General features: G+C 36.7%; 1 pseudogene; it reads left to right on the top strand.

Annotated features, from left to right (window-relative positions):
- LOC144250627 (uncharacterized) overlaps positions 1-12,112 on the top strand; it is a 79,473-nt pseudogene extending 67,361 nt beyond the window's left edge.
- The last annotated feature ends 5,737 nt before the right edge of the window (positions 12,113-17,849 follow it).

Raw genomic sequence — 17,849 nt, 5'->3', positions numbered from 1 at the left:
TTCCCTCCCACCTCTCATCCCTGTTTAATGTAAATCTTCTTCTCAAGCTCTTCGTCCCTACCCTGTCCTTGTTTACTCCCCTTATATCAAAGGAGTCATTTGGTATTTGTTTTTTAAAGATTGACTAGCTTCACTTAGCATAATCTGCTCTAATGCCATCCATTTCCCTCCAAATTCTATGATTTTGTCATTTTTTAATGCAGAGTAATACTCCATAGTATATAAATGCCACATTTTTTTTTATCCATTCATCTATTGAAGGGCATCTAGGCTGGTTCCACAGTCTTGCTATCGTGAATTGAGCTGCTATGAACATCGATGTAGCAGTGTCCCTGTAGCATGCTCTTGTTAGGGCTTTAGGGAATAGACCGAAAAGGGGGATAGCTGGGTCAAATGGTGGTTCCATTCCCAGCTTTCCAAGAAATCTCCATACTGCTTTCCAAATTGGCTGCACCAATTTGCAGTCCCACCAGCAATGAACAAGAGTGCCCTTTTCCCCGCATCCTCTCCAGCACTTATTGTTGTTTGCCTTCCTAATGGCTGCCAGTCTTACTGGAGTGAGATGGTATCTTAGGGTAGTTTTGATTTGCATTTCTCTGACTGCTAGCGATGGTGAGCATTTTTTCATGTACTTGTTGATTGATTGTATGTCCTCCTCTGAGAAGTGTCTGTTCAGGTCCTTGGCCCATTTATTGATTGGGTTATTTGTTATCTTATTGTCTAATTTTTTGAGTTCTTTGTATATTCTGGTTATTAGGGCTCTATCTGAAGTGTGTGGAGTAAAGATTTGTTCCCAGGATGTAGGCTCCCTGTTTATCTCTCTTATTGTTTCTTTTGCTGAGAAAAAACTTTTTAGTTTGAGTAAGTCCCATTTGTTGATTCTATTTGTTAACTCTAGCGCTATGGGTGTCCTATTGAGGAATTTGGAGCCCGATCCCACAGCGTGTAGATCATAACCAACTTTTTCTTCTATCAGATGCCATGTCTCTGATTTAATATCAAGCTCCTTGATCCATTTTGAGTTAACTTTTGTGCACGGCGAGAGATAGGGATTCAGATTCATTTTGGTGCAAATGGATTTCCAGTTTTCCCAGCACCATTTGTTGAAGATGCTATCCTTCCTCCATTGCATGCTTTTAGCCTCTTTATCAAAAATAAGATAGTTGTAGTTTTGTGGATTGGTTACTGTATCCTCTATTCTGTACCATTGGTCCACCTGCCTGTTTTGGTACCAGTACCATGCTGTTTTTGTTACTATTGCTCTGTAGTATAGTTTGAAGTCTGGTATCGCTATACCGCCTGATTCACACTTCCTGCTTAGTATTGTTTTTGCTATTCTGGGTCTTTTATTATTCCATATGAATTTCATGATTCTTTTATCAATTTCTACAAAATATGCTGTTGGGATTTTGATTGGCATTGCATTGAACTTATATAGGACTTTTGGTAATATCGCCATTTTGATGATGTTAGTTCTGCCTATCCATGAGCAGGGTATATTTTTCCATCTTCTAAGGTCTTCTTCTATGTCTTTCTTTAGGGTTCTGTAATTTTCATTGTATAAATCTTTCACCTCTTTTGTTAGGTTGATTCCCAAGTATTTTATTTTTTGGGGGGGTATTGTGAATGGAGTAGTTGTCCTCATTTCTGTTTCAGAGGATTTGTCGCTGATATACAGGAATGCCTTTGATTTATGCGTGTTGATCTTATATCCTGCCACTTTGCTGAATTCATTTATTAGCTCTAATAGCTTCTTTGTAGACCCTTTTGGGTCTGCTAGGTATAGAATCATATCATCTGCAAATAGTGATAATTTAAGTTCTTCTTTTCCTATTTTTATGCCTTTAATTTCTTTCGTCTGCCTAATTGCTCTGGCTAGTGTTTCGAGGACTATGTTGAACAGAAGTGGTGAGAGAGGGCATCCTTGTCTTGTACCAGATCTTAGAGGGAATGCCTTCAATTTTTCTCCATTCAGAATGATGCTGGCCTGTGGCTTATCATAGATTGCTTTTACAATGTTGAGGTATGATCCAGTTATCCCTAATTTTTCTAGAGTTTTGAACATAAAGGGATGCTGTACTTTGTCGAATGCTTTTTCTGCATCTATCGAGATGATCATATGGTTCTTATTTTTAAGTCTATTGATGTGGTGGATAACATTTATTGATTTCCGTATATTGAACCAACCTTGCATACCAGGGATGAATCCTACTTGATCATGGTGTATAATTTTTTTGATATGTATTTGAATCCAATTCGCCAGAATTTTATTGAGGATTTTTGCATCAAGGTTCATTAGAGATATTGGTCTGTAGTTTTCTTTCTTTGAAGTGTCTTTGTCTGGTTTCGGAATCAGGGTGATGTTGGCCTCGTAGAATGAATTTGGAAGTTCTCCCTCTTTTTCTATTTCCTGAAATAGCTTGAAAAGTATTGGTGTTAGTTCCTCTTTAAAGGTTTTGTAAAACTCTGCTGTATACCCATCCGGTCCTGGGCTTTTCTTAGTTGGTAGTCTTTTGATGGTTTCTTCTATTTCCTCTATTGTTATTGGTCTGTTTAGGTTGTCTATATCCTCCTGGCTCAATCTGGGCAGATCATAAGACTCAAGGAATTTATCTACGCCTTCACTATCTTCTATTTTATTGGAGTATAAGGATTCAAAGTAATTTCTGATTATCTTCTGTATTTCTGAAGTGTCTGTTGTGATATTGCCTTTTTCATCCCGTATGCTAGTAATTTGGGTTCTCTCTCTTCTTCTCTTCGTTAGCATGGCTAAGGGTCTGTCAATTTTATTTATTTTTTCAAAGAACCAGCTTTTAGTTTTGTCAATTTTTTCAATTGTTTCTTTTGTTTCAATTCCATTAATTTCAGCTCTGATTTTAATTATTTCTTGCCTTCTACTTCTTTTGCTCTTGTTTTGCTCTTCTTTTTCTAGGATTTTGAGATGAAGTATGAGATCATTTATTTGTTGGTTTTTTCTTTTTTTGAGGAATGAACTCCAAGCAATGAATTTTCCTCTTAGAACTGCTTTCAATGTGTCCCATAGATTCTGATATGTTGTGTCTGTGTTTTCATTTAACTCTAGGAATTTTTTAATTTCCTCCTTGATGTCTTCTAAAACCCATTGATCACTCAGCAACCTATTGTTCATTCTCCAGGTGATGTTTGATTTTTCCTTCCTTCTTTTATCATTGATTTTCAGTTTCATTCCATTATGATCAGACAAGATGCATGGTATTATCTCTACCTCTTTTTATTGTCTAAGAGTTGCCCTGTGACATAGTATATGGTCTATTTTTGAGAAGGTTCCATGTGCTGCTGAGAAAAAAGTGTAGCTACTTGATGTTGGGTGGTATAGTCTATATATGTCAATTAAGTCTAGGTTGTTAATTGTGTTATTGAGTTCTATAGTTTCCTTATTTAACTTTTGTTTGGAAGATCTGTCCAGTGGTGAGAGAGGTGTGTTGAAGTCTCCCATGATTACTGTATGGTGGTCTATTAGACTCTTGAACTTGAGAAGAGTTTGCTTGATGAACACGGCTGCACCATTATTTGGGGCATATATATTTATGATTGTTATGTCTTGTTGGTGTATGGTTCCCTTGAGCAGTATGAAGTGTCCTTCTTTATCCCTTTTGATTAGCTTTGGCTTGAAATCTATTTTATTAGATATGAGTATGGACACTCCTGCTTGTTTCCGTGGTCCATATGAGTGATATGATTTTTCCCAACCTTTCACCTTCAGTCTATGTACATCTTTTCCTATCAAATGCGTCTCCTGTAGACAGCATATTGTTGGGTCTTGCTTTGTGATCCATTCTACTAGCCTGTGTCTCTTAATTGGTGAGTTTAAGCCATTAACATTTAGGGTTATTATTGAGATATGGTTTGTTCTTCTATCCATATTTGTTTATTGATGTTACTAAACCTGATTTGTTATCCTCTTTGACTACTTTCCCCCCTTTACTGTCCTACCTCCCATTGTTGGTTATCAGTGTTATTTTCCATTTCCTCTTCCTGTAATGTTTTGCCAAGGATTTTTTGAAGAGATGGTTTTCTAGCTGCGAATTCTTTTAACTTTTGTTTATCGTGGAAGGTTTTAATTTCATCTTCTAACCTGAAGCTTAATTTCGCCGGATACAAGATTCTTGGTTGGAATCCATTTTCTTTAAGCGTTTGAAATATGTTATTCCAGGATCTTCTAGCTTTTAGAGTCTGTGTTGAGAGATCAGCTGTTATTCTGATTGGTTTACCCCTAAATGTAATCTGCTTCCTTTCCCTTGTAGCTTTTAAAATTCTCTCCTTATTCTGTATGTTGGACATCTTCATTATAATGTGTCTAGGTGTGGATCTCTTATGATTTTGCACATTCGGCGTCCTGTAGGCTTCTAGGATTTGGGATTCTGTCTCATTCTTCAAGTCTGGGAAGTTTTCTTGTATTATTTCACTGAATAGATTGCTTAATCCTTTGGTTTGGAGCTCTGTGCCTTCCTGTATCCCAATGACTCTTAAGTTTGGTCTTTTGATATTATCCCATAGCTCTTGAATGTTCTGCTCATGGTTTCTTAGTAGACTTGCTGAGCTATCTATGTTCTTTTCAAGTTGAAATACTCTGTCTTCATTGTCTGATGTTCTATCTTCTAAGTGATCCACTCTGCTGGTAGTATTCTCAATTGAGTTTTTAAGTTGGTTTATTGTTTCCTGCATTTCTAGTATTTCTATTTGTTTGTTTTTTATTACCGCTATCTCCGTGTGAAATTGACAAACAAATCCAGGAAGTAAAAGATCAATGTGATCTTTCATTGTCTGATTTTGCTGTCTCATGTCTTCCTTGAGACTCTAGATCATCTGAAGCATGTATGTCCTGAGCTCTCTATCTGACATTCCATCTGTTGCAGCTATTACCTCTTCTAAAGTTGAGTTGACCTGCATTGCCTGTGGTCCTTTCTTTCCTTGTCATTTCATACTGCTGGTGTTTCTTTCTGCTTGGTGAAATTGTTGTGTCTTTGATATTTTCCCCCTCTATTTATTTATATTGCTCTTGTATAGTTGAAAAATCACCCTTGCAGGGCAGGTAGTGGCTGTGATCCTCCTCCAATTAGTGTGATCCGTCTACCATGCTGGCAGGCCCTAGGTCTGCTTTGCTGGTCGGTCAAAGGTCCACCTACCCAGCAGGCGCCAGGGGCACCTGTGTCACTCCATATGTTGCTGGGCCTAACCTCCCGATGGGTTGCAGGTTGGCCTAGCTTGCAGGCACTGGGGGAGGGGCCGGTTCCTCCCCACAGCAGGCTTTGGGCCCGCTCTGCTGGTGTTCACAGTCCCCCGCCTACCTGCAGACACTGGGCGAGGGGACGGGCCTAGCCCTCAGCCATCTGCCGGACCTGTCCTAGTGGGTCCGGTCCGCGTTCCCCGCCAGCGCGTGTATCTGCTGTCACTTGGCTGGTTGCTGGTCCTGACCCGCCCGCCCGTGGCTTGCAGGTTCCCCTCCCTTGCAGGCACTGGGGGAGGGGCCGGTTCCGCCCCTCAGCAGGCTTTGGGCCCGCTCTGCTTGTGTTCACAGTCCCCCGCCTACCTGCAGACACTGGGGGAGGGGACGGGCCTAGCCCTCAGCCGTCCGCCGGACCTGTCCTAGTGGGTCCGGTCCGCGTTCCCCGCCGGCGCGTGTAGCTGCTGTCACTTGGCTGGTTGCTGGTCCTGACCCGCCCGCCCGTGGCGTGCAGGTTCGCCTCGCTTACAACTTTCTTCTTATGTATTTTTTTTTTAATCCACTGAGCTACATCCTCAGTCCTTTTGAGATAGGGTCTTGCTTGAAGCTGGCTTCGAACTTGCAGTCCTCCTGCCTCTGCATCTAAAGTAGCTGGGATTGTAGGCAAGTGCCACTGCACTCACTTGGATCTTAAACACCAGCTCCGAGACGGCTTCTCCTAGCTCCTGCCTCCAGCCACCTAATGCGGTGGTGAGGTTTACAGAAGAGACTATCGAGAGAGATGAGAATATTTTTGATGAGTCTGATTTGCATCTGTAATGTCCACCAAATTTCACATTCACTGATAGCAGGAAGTTAGGAGTTGGGCTTTTATTCAGCACTTGGATTATGGTATATATCCTTCACTTCACTCTGATATGGAATACACACACACACACATACACACACACACACACACACTGTTTTGGACTTATGTATTTTCCTCTGAATTAGATAATGGAACGATAATGGAAAATATGTTTTTACATAATTAAAGTCACTCTCCTACATGACAGTTGGTTCTACTAACTGTTAATTCAAACTAAAAACTGAATAATGGTTTGGTCCATGTGCTATTGATCTACCAATTTTTATTTCAGGAGCCATTGACATTCGGGGATGTGGCCATTAATTTCTCTGAGGAGGAATGGGAATGCCTGGATCCTGCTCAGCAGAATTTATATAGAGAAGTGATGTTGGAGACCTACAGCAACCTGCTCTTTGTGGGTGAGCATAACTTTCCTTCAAAATTCCTAATTATCATTATTTAATTTTCTTCCCTTGAAGTATATATTTTGGGAACTTCTCCACAAGAATGAGTTTCACATTTATGCTATCAATAAAGAAGATGGGGTAGTTCTTGGTGCTGACAAAACAATGTTAATGGTGCTTCTTTTCATCCTTAATGTTTTCCTTTGTTGGCATGTTATATATCCTTCACTTGACATATGGTTTCCTTAGAGGAATGCAGTGATGTCAAATCCTGTGGCCCACATATAGCAGAGGACATAGTTGAGGTAAAGGAGGAAGCCTAAATTCAAAAAGGTTGATTGAGAAGTTACCCAACAGAAAAGATTTTTTGAGAAGCCTTGATTTCTTTCTCTTGTTATCATAGAAAAACCTGTCCTGTGTTTTGTGCTTTAAAATTACCTAGTCTCCTGCTTTTCCTCCAGTAATGTCTCCATAAATTCAAATTAGCAACAAAACACTACCAATTGCCTTGTAAATGTCAATATTATCTGACAGCACTTCCATAACATTTTAAAATATTTTTCAGTTGTTAATGAATTTTCCATTTATTCATATATGGTGCTGAGGATTGAACCCAGGGCCTCATACATGCTAGGCAAGCACTCTAAAACTAGTCTACAAGTTCAACCCCTCTTCATTATTTGCAGGAAATTTTTACACATTTCTCAAGACCTCTAGGTCCACCCGTTGTAATACATTACTATCATAAGTCAATTTCTCTAATCTTATTTGTACATTTTTTTCACTAAAGTTTCCTTATCAGTGTTGTTTCTGATATGTGTAATGGATTTTCTGTGAAATTATCTGCCATGGAATGAATGTCAAGTTGGACAAACTTACTGCGTCCAAAATTTTAAATATATAGTTCAGTAACATTAATTCAAATTGTTATGCAATATATCTTTAAAAAGTTTGCATCTCAGAAAACAACAACAACAACAACAATGCCTAGGAAGCAAGGACTGATTTCTGTCTCTCCATCACAAAACCATTCTCTTTTGTTGAGAAAATTGCTTCTTTAGTTTAGAGATGTCATGTTCTAGAATTCTGCAGTATTCTTTCTGTGACATTTCAGTTAACCTAGTGTACATACATTTTGTAAAATATATAATTAGAATAAATTCCTTGACTTCAAAATTTTATTGTTTCTATATTTCAAATTGGCTCATCCATTCTTTACAAGGGATGTTTGGTTTGCGTTCCCTCATGATGGCTCTGTTGAATAACATTGTAACAACACTGATGTTTAATGTTTTTAATTTGTTATTGATGTGAGGGCTTATTGCCACACTCACTAAGAACTCCGTTTACCTAACTCCATGTTTGCATTTACAATTGAATGCTGTAACTTTTAGTATATTTTTAGCAGTGAAAAGTCTTCTTATTTGTATTTTGGGGGATATTCATACAATTTAACAGATTTATCTGCAAAAAAAACCCAAAACCTTTTTAACAATGAGAGTTTAATGAATATTACCTGGAGCCTCTAGTTAACTTTAAGTAGTATAAACATCTTTTAATTTTTATCTTTCAATTATTGAAAACAGCATGCCCAAGAGTGTTCAATCAACTGACACATACTGAGTGATTTTTGAAAATCCCTACCACTTTTGACTTCAAATATTTATTCCATGTTGGTCAAAAAATAACTATCACTTAAATATTTATTAACCTTTTTAATGCATAAAATTGGTCTATCCAGCATAATATCCCATTTGTGATTAAGAACAGGGATTCTATAAGTATGAAAATATTTTGAACCTATTGTAAAGTCTTATGCTTTGCAATTACCATTTTGCTTCACTGTATTTCCCTTTTCAGTAAGTGGGGTTTGATGTCTTTCAGTATGACAGTGATTCTTGGTTTACATTGAACTCTCTCAATGTTTTCTTTGTGTGTTTGGAAACTAGGGTGTTTGTTGTGAATGTATTTACTCTTAATTCAGAACCTAGGGAAAGGTTCCTTTTCTCTATTTTGCCTCTTTTCAAAGGTTATTTTTAAATTTAAAACGTCTTGTATGTCCTATTACTGTCTTAAACTATGTTATGTGTACAATAATTTAGACAGCCCAGATTGTGTACAGTCACCTTTGTATGTGTCCTTCTTATATCCTCTTGCTTTCCATCTTTGTGTGTATTTTTAGATTTAGAGTATCCTGCGGCCTACCAACAGTTGTAATTTTTAGAGTTAATTCAGATAGCCAAGGTTTATTTTGATCAGAATTTTGTAATCTTGCATTTGGCAAAAAAAAAATCTTAAAACTGAATTATCTCCTTTGCATACTTTGTATGAGTTTCAACTTGACTTCACTTTATTAAAAAATTGAATATGTTTATGTGTCCTTTCAAAATTATATTATTGTTACAGATATACATGCCTATTTACACTTTTGTTTTTATGCTTTTTCTTTCAAATTCTATTGCAAAATTACATATTTTGTGAACCATCATTATAATACAATACAATTGTTTGTGCCAAGACATGTTTAAAATTTCATATGACTTGTGTTGCTGGGCACATTTACATTGTAGAATGAAGGATTACCTTTCGTACTTGTGGAGAACAGCTAGTGTTGATGAGTAGTGTGTGCATTTTTATATCTTTAAAGTCATTATTTTCCTTCTCTATTGAAATATAGTAGCTGTGAATATAATGTCTTGGTTGATAATTTTATTCTTTCATTTTTTGAAAATAGCCATGAATTCCTTTCTGTGTTGTGAAGTTTCAACTAAGGATTTCACAATTGTATAGTTACACATATCTAGGTGACCCATCTTTTTCTCTTGGATGCTCTCAATATTCTGAGTTTAAAAAACTTAGTTGAATACCTGCTTTGAGTCTTTACAAATTGGTGATAATTAAGTGGCTGGATGTTTTATTTTTCCTATTTTCTGAGATGTGTTTTTTAGTACTAGAAAGAAAACTTATGGATTATTTCCCACATTTCATTCTTTTTTCATTTTACTTTGGCTGGCCTTGAAATTTTGATCCTTCTAGCTCAACATCCTATGTTGCTGTGTCCTCCTTGACACTTTCAGACATTTTCTAAAGAAATTCTTTCAACACACATTTTCTGATTATTAAAATTAACAATTCTTGACTAATTTTTATTCTGTTTTTGTGTGTTGGTTTAGTTCAGTAAACTTCATTTAAATGATAATTTACTATTCCCTTGGATTAATTCATAACTTTTCTTACAGTTGACTTAGCTGTGTTTTTTCCTGGTGGTAAGCAGGAACCCCTTTTTTGAACAGTCTGCAAATATTTGCATGTTTCATATTTTTTAATGAAGCAGAAGAAAGTTGGTAAATTTTTAAAATATATTGTGAAGGAGGAAAGGCTTTGTGTAACACAATGTATTTTCCTCTACTGTATTACTCTTCACAGTAATGTACGCATCTTGGATACTGTGAACAGTAAGATGATTTGAAAATTTCTCAAAGTATTTTTCTGTGTAGATTTTTCTTTGTTCATATATATTTCTGCCATAACGATGAACTTGGATTTAATAATCCACTCCCCTGCTGATGTTCCTTAATTGCTGTAGTTCCCCATGTTTGCAAAATATACTCAGCCCAGTACAGTAAGTAAACATGTTTGTTTTTTATTTATTTTTTATTTATTTCAGCCATGACTTCTCATCATCCTCGAGAAATTTTACCAGAGCAGGGAATAAATGAGAGAGAGAGAAGTTATGGAAAGTGTGACCTTGACAATTTACAACTAAGGAAACAATGGAAAAATATAGGTGAGAGTAAAGTTCAAAAATCATATTATAATGGACAAAACCAATTAGTAGTCTGTATTTGCGATAAAAATTTTATATCCAAAATACACCATAAACAATTAATTTCTGAAAAATTATTTAATGTATTTCCATTAGTATTAAGGATATATATATTCTTAAACATATATATTATACTTAAGAATATATCCACAGCCATTTTTGATGACTATATTTCTTCTGAAAGGAAATGGGGAAAATTTGAAAAGATATCTGGTCCTTGCGTAAGTTTTTAACTTAGCCAATTATAAATGTAGCACTGAGTTAAACTTCCCATCAAACATTTGCACAGAGATAATATTTAAGACAAATTTCTAATAGTGATTCTTTTGAGAGTTTCTTTACAAAATGTCCATTTTTTTCTGCAACAAAACCAATGGACCATATTAAGAATTGTAGAAAGATTTCTACTTCCCCCACTCTTGCTCAATGACAATTCTGATACAGATTTCTGGAAAGAGCACTATATAGATAATGCTATAAGTAACACCTTTAGCCATGTCTCTACCCTCAGTAATTAACAGGATATTTACATTGGTGATAAAAATTATGAATATAGAGAAACTCCGAGTAATTTTGTAAAAACAATTTACCAAAATGAAAAATGTGGGAAAGTCTTGCTTCAGTGCTCAAAAACTATTACTCAGCCAAATATTTGTAGTCAAGACAAAACTTTCAAGTGTAAGGTATGTAAAAGGGCTCTTAATAACAGTGCAGAGCTTGCTCAATACAAGAGAATTTATAGAGAATGCGAGCCCTATAGTTTTAAAGAAAATATCAAAGCATCGGCTTGCTCAACATCTTCTAAACACAGTAGATACTATGACAGTGATAAACCCTATAAGTTTAAAGAATGTGGAAAAACTTTTAGTGAAATGTTACAACTTGTTAAGCATCAGAGGATTTATACTGAAGAAAAGACCTGTAAATGTAAAAAAGTGTGGCAAAGCTTTAAACAATTTTCAACTCTTACTCAACACCAAAAATTTATTCTGCAGAGAAGACCTACAAATGTGAAGAATGCAACACACCCAAAAACTTTACTCAATATCACAGTGTTCATACAGGAGATATGCCATGCAAATGCAAAGAATGTGACAAAACTACTAATAAAAGCTCCAATCTTATTTGTCACCAGTGGACACACACTGAAAGATGCCCCACATATGTAAACAACTTTGCAAAACTTTTAGTCAAAAACCAAGCCTTAAAAATCACCAGAGAATTAATACTGGAGAGAAGCCCTACAAATGTAAAGTGTGTGGCAAAAGTTTTAATACAAAGTCGAATCTTGATCGCCACAGCAGAATTCATACTGGAGAGAAGCCTTACAAATGTAAATTGTGTGGCAAGAGTTTCAGTCAAAAATCATCACTTACTGAGCACCAGCGAATCCACACTGGAGAGAAGCCCTACAAATGTAAAGAATGTGGCAAAGCTTTTAATAGCATCTCACAGCGTGATTCTCACTACAGGATTCATACTGGAGAGAAGCCCTACAAATGTAAAGTGTGTGGCAAAAGTTTTAATACAAACTCACATCTCTATTGCCACAACAGGATTCATACTGTAGAGAAGCCTTACAAATGTAAATTGTGTGGCAAGAGTTTCAGTAAAAAATCATCACTTACTGAGCACCAGCGAATCCACACTGGAGAGAAGCCCTACAAATGTAAAGAATGTGGCAAAATTTTTAATAAAAAATAGTACTTACTCAGCACCTGAGAATCCACACTGGAGAGAAGCCCTACAAATTTAGAGAATGTGGCAAAGATTTTAATCAACAATCATCACTTACTCGACACCAGAGAACCCATACTAGAGAGAACTCCTAAAAATGTGAAGAATGGCAAAGCTTTTAATATTGAAGATCACATCTTACTAAACATTATAGATTTTGTACTGGAGAGAAGTTTTACAATGAAAACATTGCATCAGTGTCTTTAAGGATGAATCAACCCTTATTTCACAGTAGTTCAACACTATTTCACACCAGAGATATGATAGCACAGAAATTATATAAATGTAAAATAGGTGACAGAGTCACCAATAGTTGTTCACACCCTACTCAGCACCTCAGAATTCATATGAGTGAGAGGACATGCAGAAAAATTTTTGCAAAGCTTTTGGCCGTTGATCAAACATTTTTAAAACAATGCAGGATTTATAGCATATAGAAACCCAAAGAATGTGTCGAAGATTCTATTCAAATTTCAGACATTTTTTATTTCTGACCTCATATCTGTAGCAAATGTGGAGTAGCATTTGTCCAAAGTGTGTACCTTAGATAACAGCAAAATATTTACAAAAACACCTTGACAATAAACTTACTACCATCTTTATATTTATCTATAGCCCATGCCTTGAAGTATTTGGGACCTAGGTGGAAAAAAATCATTTAAATGTAGAAAATGGGTAATTGCTTTTGACATTTGCTGAAAATTTTCTTAACATCTTTAGCAGATATTGTAGAAATAAGGAAATACAAGTATAGAATTGTGCATCCCTAAAAGGATATAATTTTCGTATAAATCAACAATTACTAAATAGTCTCATTTTTCACAACTGGAGAAACAATAATACTCAGAGTTGATTATTTCAGAAGTCTCTTAAGATTTATATGAAATTTAAAATTTAAATTTTTAAGAGCCTCTTAAACTTAGGTGCACTTTATCAGAAAACCACATCCTCAGATTTTTTTTCATTTTTATTTAGAGATAGGTTTTGCTAAGTTGTATAGGGCCTCACTAAGTTATGGAGCCTGACTTTGAACTTGCAAAGCTTCTCACGTCCCTAGGGTCACAGCATGGTCCACCATGCCCGTTTTACAGAGCATTTTTACTTATATATTATTACAGATGCAATTTGTTACTAAATAAAGTGTGAATTTCTTAATGTAAACCTTGTCATGCATTTAATGATGTTATTAGGTCACACATCTCCCCGTATTCAGTTTGCTAATGGATCAATGGAATAGTAAAACGTTCTATTGGGTAAATAATGCTATAACGTCTCCATTAATTATTTCATATGTTTACTGAAGTATTATTTGGAGAACATTATTTATGTAAATTATATACTCTCTTGTTTGTAATTATGGGAAAATTAAGAGAGTTATAGGAAGGACCTAGGGATACTAAAACAATGCCCGGCTTTCCCTACTTTGAATTATGAGTTTAACATTTTACATTATAGAGTAGCAGTACACCCTTAGGGATCTACAACTTTGGAGAGGTATACAAGCTCCCAAACGGGGATAGGAGAAAGACCCAAGAGACTAGGAGCCAACATGTGTATTCAGGCAATAAAGGAGGGTTGCTGAAGGGGGAAATAGTCTTAATGTTTCCTGGGGAATCCACATGGTCCATAGGCCCATACTGACTCTTGGACTGAAGAAACAATGCAGTTCCTCATGAATTCTATGACTTTCATCACTGAGGTGACTATACTCACCTCTAGTATAGGAAAAACATCACAATTTGTGACCACTTCTTTAGTGTTGGATACCCAGTAGAAAAGTGTAACTAGAAACATGTAAAATGATGACTGTAAAAAGAAACAGACATACTATAGGAGCATTTATGTCCCCACATTTTTTATTTCATTATATATTTTGATTGTGTAGACCCTTTGGTTCTACTTAATAATTTACAATATAATGTTTGTTATACTTATTGGATTATACGATAGATAGCATGTGTCATGGTCTCCCAGAACCCTCTGCAAACCAGTAATTATAAGATACTATAAACTAACCCTGTCCCTCCTCAGATCTTATAGCTCCAAGAGCCCATGACACCACAGAGAGAGAGAAACACAATTTTGATTGAAATAAACCTCTAGACTCTCATCTACAAGTCTTGTTCAAGAAGTAAAAACACAATATTCTCTTCATATGTGAGCCTTTTGGGTCAACAAAACACCACCCACCAACATTTCATTTAACTTTATTTGGGAAAATAAATATTGAAATATAATGATAAGTTCTAGGAGAATAATATTCACACCATTCTTTATTCCAAAGGGTAAATATCTAGGTTTCATGCTTATCTCCACATTATTTTATGCAGAAAACTGGCTTCATTTTACATATCAGAGTTTTAACTATAAGGCCAGGAGGGAAGATTCAGTCCTAGAGGTCTAAGGAAAATATTAAAGATCTTCCCTTTCCTTGATTGAATGATGTTTGCAGTCCTTGATGAAATAGATAAAGAATGCTGATTTCTCAATGCATCTGGCTCGGTGGCTCACCCATTGGAATCCCAATTTATTTAGTCATCTCAAGGCTATCACTCCCTCCTCTAGAATCTGTTCTTGGGAGGACTTGTTCTTCAGGGGATCACCAGGTCATGCAAGATGTTAGAATGAAGTTTTCTTTGTTCTAACTTGTATTTATTCAGCCTCACTTTCAATACAAGTTAGGAAAAGACTTCAGACTCTCACCTGTGGAGAGGATGCTCTGCCCAGCACTTCCCAGTCAGGACCCTGAAAAGCTCTTTGGGACTCCCCAGTACATAGGTTCAGTGGTTGGGTTTTCCTAGTCTGGCAATAAAGTTGCCTGTGTCTGTTACTTTTGCCTTCTCCCTTTCTTTCATACTATTACTCAAGGAAACACTGTCTTGTGTGAAGAGAGTGTGTTCCTTATCTATTGGATCTGACCTGCGAAGTTGAGCAGCTGCCCACATACTGAATGTCACAAACACATGTATGTCTTATCTAATCAGTAAGTAGTGTATCTTTCAACTGCATGATTTTTTATTGCAGGGGGGGGGGAATTGAGAATGCTTTCTTTGAGTGCCCACAGCACTATTCATAGTATTCATAACACAGCTATGTTATGTTTCCTCTCTGCTCAACTTGTAAGTATTGTTCTTGTGCTGCTTTGTAAAACAAATAGAAAAGAGTTGTAAACCAAATATTTTGTGATTATACCTAGTTGCGCAGACTGACTTGGGCAACTCTATTTACTATTGTTGTTTTGTATGGGCTCAAGGTACTCTTTTATACATTTATTTAACCTTAATGACATTACCATTCATTGAAGAGTTTTTGACTCACAAACCTTCTCGGTATACAAATTTTCCCTTGTCATTTTTAAAATTTCTTACTCTTTTTATACATGATATTAGAGCAAATTTTGACATATTATACATGGAGTAAAACTCATTTTAGTTAGCATTCCATTCTTGAGGTGTACGTGGTATGGACCTTCCCTGGTGGTGTATTTATATAAAAACATTGAAAAGTTGTGTCTGATTCATTCTACTGTCATTTGTATTCCTATATCCCTTTTTTCCCCTTCAATCCAACTTTGTCAAATCCCCTGGATTTCTATTCTCTCCCCCTCCCTTGTTGAGTGCTTTAGCATCTATATATATTATGTATTATATGTAATGTCTGTTTCATTCTACTATCATTTCTATCCCCATATTCCCTCCCCTCCCTGCACTCCTCTCTACTTAATCTACATAAGTATTCTTCCCCACCCCCATTGTGAATTAGCATACACTTATTGGAGAGAACATTTGGTCTTTGTGATTGTGTGTGTGTGTGTGAGTGTGTGTGTGGTGGGGCTTATTTCACTTAGCAAGCTATTCTTCAGCTCTATCCCTTTACCACCAAATGGCATAGTTTCATTCATCTTTAAAGCTAAGTAATATTCCATTGGTGGGGGAAATTATATATATGTACATATATCACATTTTATTTATCCATTCATCTGTTGAAGGAAACATAGGTTGGTTCTATGGTTTATCTATTGTGAATTGTGCTGCTATAAACAATGGTGCAGCTGTTTCCCTGTAGTGTGCTGTTTTTAAGTCCTTTGGGTATAGTCCAAAGAGAGGGATAGCTGGGTCAAATGGTGGTTCCATTCTGGATTTTCAAGGCGTCTCCATACTGCATTCCATGGTGGTTGCACCAATTTGGAGTCAATCTCATGAGCAATGTGTGAGTGTTCCTTTTTCCCCACAACCTCACCAGCATTTATTGTTGCCTGTATTATTAATGATTGCCATTCTGACTGAAGTGAGATAAAATCTTAAAGTAATTTTGATTTACATTTTCCTAATTTCTAGATAGGTGGAATGTTTTTTCACATATTTGTTAATGGCTTATATTGAACTCAGGGGCACTCAACCCCTGAGCCACATCCCTATTTTTATTTTATGTAGAGACAGGATCTCACTGATCTGCTTAGTAAATTTTTTTCACTGAGGCTGGCTCTGAACTCATGACCCTCCTTCCTCAGCCTTCCAAGCTGCTGAGATTATAGGCAAATACCACCATGTGAGCTCCCCAGAGAGCCTTCTTTAACTGGTTGGAACCCACTTGTTCAGTATGTTTTGGCCTTAATCCTCACAATTAGAGATGAAATTATTTTCCTCTCTATGAAAAATCATGGCTACAAAGAGATTGGACTCAACAACACCTAATTACACAGCATGTCCACATTACAACCAAGGTGTGGTATGCAATTCTCCACCTCTCCAAAGAGCTCTCCTTGGCTCCACAAAGTTGAGAGTACTGGCCAACCTTCTGCCATGGCTCATTCAGAAGCCTCCAAGGAAGTCAGGGTGTATGAGGGACAGAATTTCAGGTGGCTCGTTGGTGATTAATAGGCTATGCCAGGGAGTAAGGCAGAGCCCAATTCACCAAAGGCACAAAACTTTCATGTGGCTGGTCCAGAATGGGGGCTGCATGAGGGGATTCTTTTCCTCCACCCTTGATGTGTCTTTCCTAACTGTGCATATGCTGAATACTTGTTGAATGACTTGCACTCTTTTCCTGTTTTATGTTTCCCTCTCATGTGGCTTTGGAGGTGTCATGCTTTGGCAATTATTGTGACTTTCTTCTTCAATTTTCCAACCTCCCTCATCCCATCCATGTGGAATTTCTGTCTGTGGATATTAGTTTTCATTTTATATATTTCCATTTAGTCCAAATTTCCATTACCTCTAGAAAAAATAAATGTTTTATTCATTATCATGCTTGTACTTACCCTTCACATGTTGATAATGGCAGTGTTCAAGAACTATCTTCTGATTTCTACAACTGGAACATAAATGAGTCTGCTTGAAATGACTGTCCTTTCTTTTGACTCCAGATAAGGGGGATACTTTTTAATATAGTGTGTTAATGTTTTTATGTATATTTATATACAGTACCCAGGAGACTGAGCCTACTTTTTACATGGTTTTCTCTCAGAGAAGGTGGAATTGATCATGTAGGTTTCTAAGAGTCGACTCCAGCTCAGACTCTGCCTCAGCTCTGACTAGCGTCCATCTGCCTGTGATTTCTACAACATGTGACCTATACCTCTTCCTCTTCTTTTCTTAATTTTGATATTTCACTTAGAGCTTGAGCCACAGGACTGTCACTTTCGAAAGGATGACTTACCAAACCATCACTACCCCCAAGAATGTGTGCTCCATGTGCAAACTAGAAAAGAGGGACCCATCACACACTTCAGGGCTTCAGGAAAATTATGGGGGTGCCAGTAGTCCCTCACATCAAAGTAGAGGCATTATAGGTTGTGGGACAGTTTTGGACTAATTTGATTTTAGGACCAGA

This window comes from Urocitellus parryii, chromosome 16 (genome assembly GCF_045843805.1).
Source record: "Urocitellus parryii isolate mUroPar1 chromosome 16, mUroPar1.hap1, whole genome shotgun sequence".
In the NCBI taxonomy this organism is placed as follows: domain Eukaryota; kingdom Metazoa; phylum Chordata; class Mammalia; order Rodentia; family Sciuridae; genus Urocitellus; species Urocitellus parryii.
The sequence above is the reverse complement of the archived record's forward strand: the minus strand, read 5'-3'. Positions and strand labels throughout refer to the sequence as shown.